An 8,601-nucleotide genomic window follows, 5' to 3' on the forward strand; every position below is an offset into this window, starting at 1 on the left:
GCTATCAGCACCTGACCTCACCCAGGTACTACACTACCACAGTCAGTTTGCACGAATTCAACAGGAACAGAAATTATTATGCAGACCTTTTAATTTTGCTTTGTTGGAACTTCACATAGGATCGCTCAGACCAAGAGCTCCTAAAGCCAGGAGTCAGGGCTCAGGACCACGCAATGGTCTCGCCATCAAACTTGGCCTGTGGTACCTGTATCTTGGGGGAAATCCCTCTTGAGGCTCCCAAGACGTCTGGGGTTTATGGACCTGTCAAGGTGTTGCCTTCTTCACCCTCATGACAGACCCCTGTGCCCCTAAAACAGGTGCAAGTTTATTGTTTTCTTGTAGGCTCTGAGATCAGTCTGGTTTCTGAAAACACAACATTCCAGACAAAGCCTTGGTAAAATACCCATATTTCCAATTGTCTATTAAAGAGAAAGGGAAGAAGAACTTTATTGGATTTATGCAAACAAACATTTTTTTCAAGATTTATTTATGTGTAGAAGAGCTGGGGTGTAGGCCTCAGAGGTGGGTGGGGGAGGAGGGTGAGAGGATTCATCAGAGACAGAGTGGGGAACAAAACAGGCAGATCTACTGAAATGCCATGCTGAGGAGATCATCAGGCAAGAAAGGAGAGGTCTGCTGTGCCATTAGGTAGCTCCCTGGTCAGGGATCCAACTCAGATCATCATGGTGTCTTTTCCACATGTTTCCTTCCATGTCTCTAAGTTCCTGGTTCAAGTCCAAAGCCAAGAAGCAAGGCAGCCTTCTCTACATATCTCTCTCCTGTGAGTCCTTCCAGTGCTCTCTGTGCTGATAAACGTTTGTGTTCTGAGCAAATCGTCCATCAAAACAGCCCATCACAGCTGACACTCCTGGTGTCCGTCATGATCAGCCCCAGAACTTGCCGTCAGCCTCCCGGTTATCCTGACCCTGCCACATCAGAGGGCGTCAGTGTCCGGCACTCTTTGGGGCATCAACAGGGCAGGATCTCAGTTCAAAACAAGAGCTTTGGCTCAAAGAAAACAGATCATAAGTCATGTAGCGTGTGCGTGCAGCCTGTGTGTTTGCAGGTTCCTGTCCTAGGTATGGGCCCTTCCTCCCTGGCCCCCTCTCAGAAGGACAGAGCTAAGGCAGAGCACAGGGCATTGTCTATGGGCTCTCACCTGTGTGCTCAATTTCAACCACTCGGGCTCTGGGAACAGCAGTGAGGTTTTTCTAACAAACAGGAGAGCAGGGAAATAAAGTTTCTAAGGTCTCCGTGGCTGGCTGTGTCACCCCAGATAGTGTCTGCAGTGTCCAACAGTCCCAAATAAAGGCTGCCCGTGCAAGGTGGTACAGTCCTGTTGTTAGGGGGAAAAGGATGTCCCAAAGCAAATTCCATATAGGCTTTGTGGACTCCACCCCCACCCCAGGTCAAAGCCAAAGACACTGGGAACTCCAAATCCCATCACCACCAAAGGGAATTGCCTGGGACCTGAGGGTGGGGTTAAGCAGCCAAGTTGGTATAAAGGCAGACACGTGGGCTTTGGGGGGGTCCCCATTTTGGCTCTCCACCAGCTCGCAGAGTCCGGCCAGCTCTGAGAGTGACTTTGGGTTTCCAGGTCAGCAGATCGGGTCCGACGCATTAAAGACTTTATTTCCCTATTTTCTCCCTGAGTTGTACATTTTCCTTATTTCCTTTTCCCTTGTAAATAAACCTTTTATTAACCTTTTGTGTGTGTCTGTAGTGGAGTATTCATAAGTCCCTTTTAAGCGCGCGGGTGAGGACCCACAGCCAGGAACCCGTTTAATATCGGGGTTGCTCTATAACACCGTCAGGGAAGGCCTGGAGCTGGTGGAACAGCCGCAAGCACTGGGCCAGGATCCAATTCACAGTGGCAGCAGGAGGTGCTCCCAGGGGGTCCTCACCTCTAAGGAGACACCCCAGCAGGCACAGCCACAGTCTGATGGCCTGGCTGGATGGGAAGGAGGCAACAGCACCAGGAGGTGGTGTTGGATACTCAGCAGCAATGACAGGTCTCAAAGGGGACTTTGCTGCTGTAGCCTCAGTGGGCTGCGTGCCCTGGGGCAGTATGTGGGGTGACAGCAAGCCTCTGCTGCCAGATTGGCTGCCGCCTTTGTCCATGACACTGATGGGGGCTGGTGGTAAAGTGCCCACCCACTGTCACCCACTGCCACTCCCGCTGCTGGTTGCAGGGGCCACAGCGGTCAGGGTGGCCTGGGCCCCGTCCTCAAGCAGCGGCCTCCTGGAGCCTGCCAGGGTGGGTGGGGTCCATTCAAACCCAGCTGATGCCCCCCAGCATTCATCCCTAGCCCAGCGAGGTGGCCTCAGCAAAGCTGTCTTGTGGCACACACTGCAGGGCGGCCTTGGTGCTGCCCAGAAGCAGCTCCTCTGGGGGGCAGGGGTGGGGGAGCCTAAGCCCTAGGGCTCCTTTGCTCAAACCTGTCTTGTTCTGGGGGAGGAACCCTCTGAAGGCTGCCTGCCCCTGGCAGGAAATCCCCCTCTGCCACCACCTCTAGAGCTGTGCCCACCAGCTCCCACCTGCACACGCAGGTGCCAGGGCAGGAAACCCCCACTGCTGCTGCCAGCCCTTTCAGACTCCTGCTCCCACTGGCCTCTGGCTGTGCCCCCTGGGGCAGCTGCACCAACAAAGCCTGCATGTCCCAACACTCAGGGGGCAGGAAAGAGCTGGGTAAGCCACAGGGGTCTGGAGTCAGTGTCACACACTATACTATTATATACAGACATACACACATTCACATTTATCTATTAATGCCTTTAGTAAATTTTACTTGGAAAATTTGTGTTGTGAATTTGTATCAAATGAGTGAGAAATCCAGGGATAGTGACAGGCCCTGCACATCTCTACTTCACAGTCTGAAATGTTGGGTGGCCTCCTGACCCCTCTTTCTCACTGCCCAGATGTCACATTAGGAAATGCTGTAAAGTCCATCTCTAATATATCCAGCTCCAACGACTTCCTATTATTTTCCTGATCACACCCCATAAAGCTACCAAATTGTCCATCCTAGAATCTGTGCTAGTTTCCTACATTTATCTTCCCACCTCTCACCCTGCACTGTTGATTCTTCACAGCAGCCAGACAGAGGCTTCTAAAGAGAAGTTGCAACATGTCACTCTCCAGAAAGGTCCGTTGATAACACATCTTACTCAGAGAAAAAATTATGAATTCCAAACCAATCTTCAGGGTCAAGCCTAAATGTTTGGCAATTATTTCCTTTTATAGAAAAGTATAGTTTTTTCACTTTGAAACATAGCAAAAGCGCAGTGTATCAGTTTAGTTAAAAATCCAGTAGCCAAATATACAACTTAGGCATGAAGTTTCCCTTTGTAAATACATTTAGAATCACATAATTCTACGCTTACTACATAATGGTTTTAAATAAAAACCATCAATGGGCCTCCCCGGTGGCGCAACGGTTGAGTGCTGGGTTGAGAGGCTGCCCGGGCCTCTGCGGCTGCGGTGCCGGTTCGATCCCCGGCTGCTCCCCGGCCACCACAGGAGGGTCCCACATGGCGCACAGACCTCACCTGCCGCCCGCTGCACCCCTCAGCAGTGTACTTCTGTCTTTCTGCCTGCTCTGCTCCCCGCTCTGGCTCTGGTGAATTCTCTCACCCTCCCGCGCTTCTGACTGTACCCAGTGCATGTATAAACAAAGCAAACAAAAATAAATAAATAAATAAATAAAGCATGCCTCTATTAAAAAATACATAAAAATAAAATTAAAAATAAATAAATAAGGGCCTCCCCGGTAGCGCAGTGGTTGAGCGCTGGGTTGCGAAGCTGCCTGCAGCCTCTGCAGCACTGGTTCATTCCCCGGTCGCCGGGCGAGGGTCCCACATGGCGCGTAGACCTCTCCTGCCGCCCACTGCTCCCCTCAGCAGTGTACTTCGTCGGTCTGCCTGCTCTGCTCTCCGCTCTGGCTCTGGTGAATTCTCTCAACCTCCTGACTTCTGACTGTACCCAGTGCTTATATAAACAAATAAATAAATCTTAAAATAAATAAATAAATAAATAAATAAATCCCATCAAAATCATTAGTGAAATAATTCCACATCTGGATTGAATCATGGTAGTATGGATATTTTTTAGAAATTCAGCTTATTTCTTGTTCAGTAACATGTAACATTTGACAATGTCCCCAGAGAAGAAGCTTCCTGTGTGTGGGGAGATGACAGTGTCATCACACCTGCTAGGAAGTGGGTCACTTGCACAGTCACTGCTAGATTCTATCAGACCTGCTGTCATGCTGAGGCTTCCCCGTGAACTGCTGGACCCACATGGAAGACGGAGCTCACTCCTGGCACCAGGCACCATCTGAATCCTGTATTTGTGTTTCCTTGTTATGGCGCTGAGCCTTGGTGTTATTAAACACAATGAGTTTTTCTTAATGAACGTGGTGGGTTAACACAAAAGGACATAACCTGGTCCCCTCAATCATTTACTTTCTCTCCACCTTTTTAAAAATTATTGATGAGACAATATAAGTTACAGGTTCACTGGCTGGAAAGACACAGTCACCTCTTAGGTCACCCCTGGTGTTTACGCAGGAGGTTGGTTTCTCTTGGTCTCTCAGCATGACCATCTCTCAGCAGGGCCCTCAATGCGGAGTTTCAGATGCTACCATTGCTATGACTCCTGGTTGGATGTAGATTATTTTCCCTCATTAAAAATATTTAATAATTGGGTGATAATCTACTCAACCTGTGTAACTTATCCCTGGAATAACTTTTCATATTTTACCATTCCCTGCTGGCTGCTGTGCTTTTCTTCTGTCTCCTTCTCCACATAACTGTGGTCCTTTCCTTTCAAAGGAGGGAGAATTTTTGAATGAGCCTCCAATTCTATCCCGCAATGTAAAATATTGTCCACAGTTGTAGTCAAAGAAGAGGTGAAGGTGTGTATGGTGAGCTGAGCCATTAATAAATGGCCTTAAGATTTGAAGATACGAAAATCACCATCATGAATGGAAACTGTCCAGTAATTGACCAAGGTGTACACCCTAAATAAGCCAGCTTGTGGGATGAAACATCATGTGAGACCAGGGAGGAGTCAGGTCAGATGCCCGAAGGAATCTTCTAATCCTGCAGAACAGGGACATTTTCAGAACTGTGACTAAAGAGCCAGGTCAGGGCTGGGAAAAATGAAGAAAGGAGGTGAGGGGGGACTGGACCAAATGCCATCTGGGCAACACACGTGTGTGGATGGTACTTCCCATTAACCAGGCAGGGCAAGTTCTCCCTGGGACATGAAAGCCCCCAATGGACAAGATCCCCCACTCCCTTCCCTACCTGAGTGCTTCTTCCTCCACATCACAGCTGCAGCAACTGCAGCTCCAGTGAGCACAGCTCCAAGGAGAACCAGGCCAGCAATGATGCCCATGGTAGAGTTGGTGGAGTTGGTAGGGACGGTGGGCTAAGAAGGGGGCACTGGAAGGGAAGAGAAGGTGAGACCCTGAGTCCCAGGCCTCATTCTGACCCTCTGAATGTCTCCAGAAGGGCTCCTTATTCCTCTGATCAGAAGCTCAGTGCCCACGTCCTCCTCCTCACCCCATCTCAGGACTCGGGGCTCCAACAGCCCCTCATGCTGCACACGGCATGTGTATCTCTGCTCCTCTCCAGAAGGCACCTCCACAGCCACCCACTTTTGGAATTTTCCATCCCTCTCAGTTCCCAGGCCTGGTGTCCACCAGCTGTGTGTCCTGGGTCAGCTCCTCCCCATCTCGCTGCCTGGTCAGGGTGATGTCCGCAGGGTAGAAGCCCAGGGCCCAGCACCTCAGGGTGACCTCATGGTCAGAGATGAGGTGGAGGGTCACATGTGTCTTTGGGGGATCTGAGGAGAAGGGACAAAAAATTCATGCTTTGGGTTTTTTCCTTCCTGGACACTGAAGCAGCCTCACTGACCATCCTCAGAATAAACATGACTATTCGTTTGGAGGGAGGAAGCACAAAACCCAAAAACCAGCCTAGTCTGGAGAATCTGGGATAATCAGGTGAGAGCCCAGGGTAGGAGGATGCAGGTCTCCAAGGAGAACACAAACTTTTGCTCCTGACCTGGGTGGAGGGTGAATGACACAGAAAGGCAGGAGTCAGATCCAGAAATGTTCTCAGACCAAAAACAAGACCTTGAAAGAGAAACTCATGGTTCCCAGGATGGCTGCCGGGTCAAAAGGATCAGGAAAGAGTTATTTCAGGATGGCCTCCCCTCCCTCAGGAGAGACTGGATCCCTTAACCGTCCAGAAAAGTGGTGTCTTCTGGGCGAGTCTCTCTCTAGCACAGAACATGAAACCAGGGGGACTCTCCCTCTCTGCCCAGAAAGCAGCTGCTGTTCTGCCCATTATTCCATTTCCCTGTGGGCGCCAGGAGAGGGGAGGTCCGAGGCCTCGTGGCCCCTCTTACCTGCGCGCTGCAGCACCTCCTTCCCCGTCTCCAGGAGTCTGCGGAGCCGCGGGAAGCACCTGCTCTGCACACTGTGCCTGACGCGCTCGGCCCTGCCCGCCGCCTCCCACGCGCGCTGGGTGATCTGAGCCCCCGAGTCCGCGGGGGTCCAGGCGCGCAGGTCCTCGCTCAGGGAGATGGAATCCGCGCCGTCGTAGGCGAACTGGTCATACCCGCCGAGGAGGCTCAGGTCTGGCCCCACTTCACAGCCGCACATCCTCTGGAGGGTGTGAGACCCTGAAACCCACCCCTGTGGTCACCCCGAGGTCACCCTCGGGCACCCTGCATCTCACCGTGAATAAACCAAAAACTGAAAATGAAAGGGCAGGCGGGAAAGGCTCCCCGGCTCTTCCCGATGGAGGGGCCTGGCAGAGCCACCATCCTCGAGGGGTCAGTCGACCCTGAGACTCGCGACCCTCCGGCCTTATGGTGGGAATGGGGGTGGTGACCTGATCTTGGACCCGCTCCACGGAGATCACCGTCCTCAGTCTTGTTGCCAATATTTGCCGGCCTGTAATAGAACCCACACTGCAGAGGCTGCGGACAGCTTCACAGAGCTGTGCTCAGCCGGCTGTGACCCCGGGAGGCCCCAACACATTGATGTCTTATTTGGTTCCCCTAGATTCCTGCTATAAGTGAAACCATCCAATATTTTTCTTTTTCCTTCTGGCTTATTTCACTGAACACACACAATTCCTTCTAGCTCCATCCACGTTGCTGTGAATGGCATGAGTTTATCTTTTTTGATTGCTGAATAATATCCCATTGTGTATATATACCACACCATCTTGATCTAGTCATCTATTTTTGGGCATTTGGGTTGTTTCCAGGTTTTGCCTATTGTAAATAGTGCTGCAATAAACATAGGGGTACAGGTGTTCTTTTGAATCAACCAGGTGTCAAATATTTGAAAAAGTCTCTGATGAGGCTGATTGGCAGCCATGAGGAAATCCTGGTCTATGATCTTGCTAAAGCGACCAGAAGCGCTGACTCCATACTTGTTAGAAACACAGACTCCCACACCCTACTTGAGACCATCTGAAATTTAAGAAGATATCCACATGGTTTCTGTGCACAGAAAGGCTTGGGACTCCCTATTATACACGCCCTCCAGGGCAGTGTCAGGATGGCAGAGGCTCCTGGTGTGCCATCTGGCCATGCCCCTCAGCAATGGAAGTCCAGGTTTCACTGGGCTTCATTTATTTGGACTGGACTTTGATTTCATTTATCCTCAAGACTTTAAACATCATTTTTATAGTATCACCTCCAAGTGCATTTCTCCAGTCCACACAGTTCTCCCAAACTCCAGATTCACCTGCTCAAGTGCCAACACAACTATCTCATTTGCTTTTCTAATAAATATTTCAGCTTCAACAGATCCTAAACTGAATGCCTGTGATTCTCTCTCCTCAAATATACTCCTTCTGGAAACTGCTCTATCCTATTAAAGGCAAACCATATCTTAGTTTGGGCAATTTGAAGAACTTTTTTGGTGTTCTCTCTGACTCTTTTTTTCCCTTCTCCAAGTTCTACCCATTAGGAAATGCCGCAAAAAGTCCATCATTGAAATAAGAATCTAACCACTCCTACTATTTTCGTTGCCTACATCCCAGGCCAAGCAATCAATATCTCTAATCTGGAACACTGAAGTGGTTTCCTGCAGTTCTCCCTACTATATCATTGGCCTAAAAGCACTAGATTCTGTTTCCAAAGAAACAGCCAAAGTGATCCTTTTAAAAGAAAACTTACACTACGTCTCTCTACTCAAAACTCTCTTATAATCGCCTGTCACGGTTAACAAAATGACGAAATCCTGCTCACAGCCTACCTGGTCTGACTGTGATCCTGTCTTGGTGATTCTGCTCCAGCCACACTGGCCTCCTTACTGCTCCCCGGCTGCTTTTGTCCTAGTGCATTTGCACTGCGGATCCTCTGCCTGGAAAGAACTTGCCACAAGCATCTTCATGGATAACTCTTGGTGTTCTTGAGGCCTTTCCTCAAATATCACCTTTTCAATGATACCTACGTGAGTAAAATAGCCATCTTCCTCTTCCCACACAGTCCGCATGGCCTTCCCCACTGTACACTTTTCACGGCACTTACCACATTCTCACATGAGCACATCATTGACTGTGTTTACTAGA

The 8,601-nt window shown here is 49.9% G+C and overlaps 1 pseudogene; it reads right to left on the minus strand.

Moving 5' to 3' along the window:
• Nucleotides 1–884: 884 nt before the first annotated feature.
• LOC129146277 (class I histocompatibility antigen, Gogo-OKO alpha chain-like) lies at nt 885–6,838 on the minus strand (annotated as a pseudogene).
• Between the last annotated feature and the right edge of the window lie 1,763 nt (nt 6,839–8,601).

Source organism: Talpa occidentalis, unplaced genomic scaffold (genome assembly GCF_014898055.3).
Source record: "Talpa occidentalis isolate TD23 unplaced genomic scaffold, MPIMG_talOcc4v2.1 talOcc4.2, whole genome shotgun sequence".
In the NCBI taxonomy this organism is placed as follows: Eukaryota; Metazoa; Chordata; class Mammalia; order Eulipotyphla; family Talpidae; genus Talpa; species Talpa occidentalis.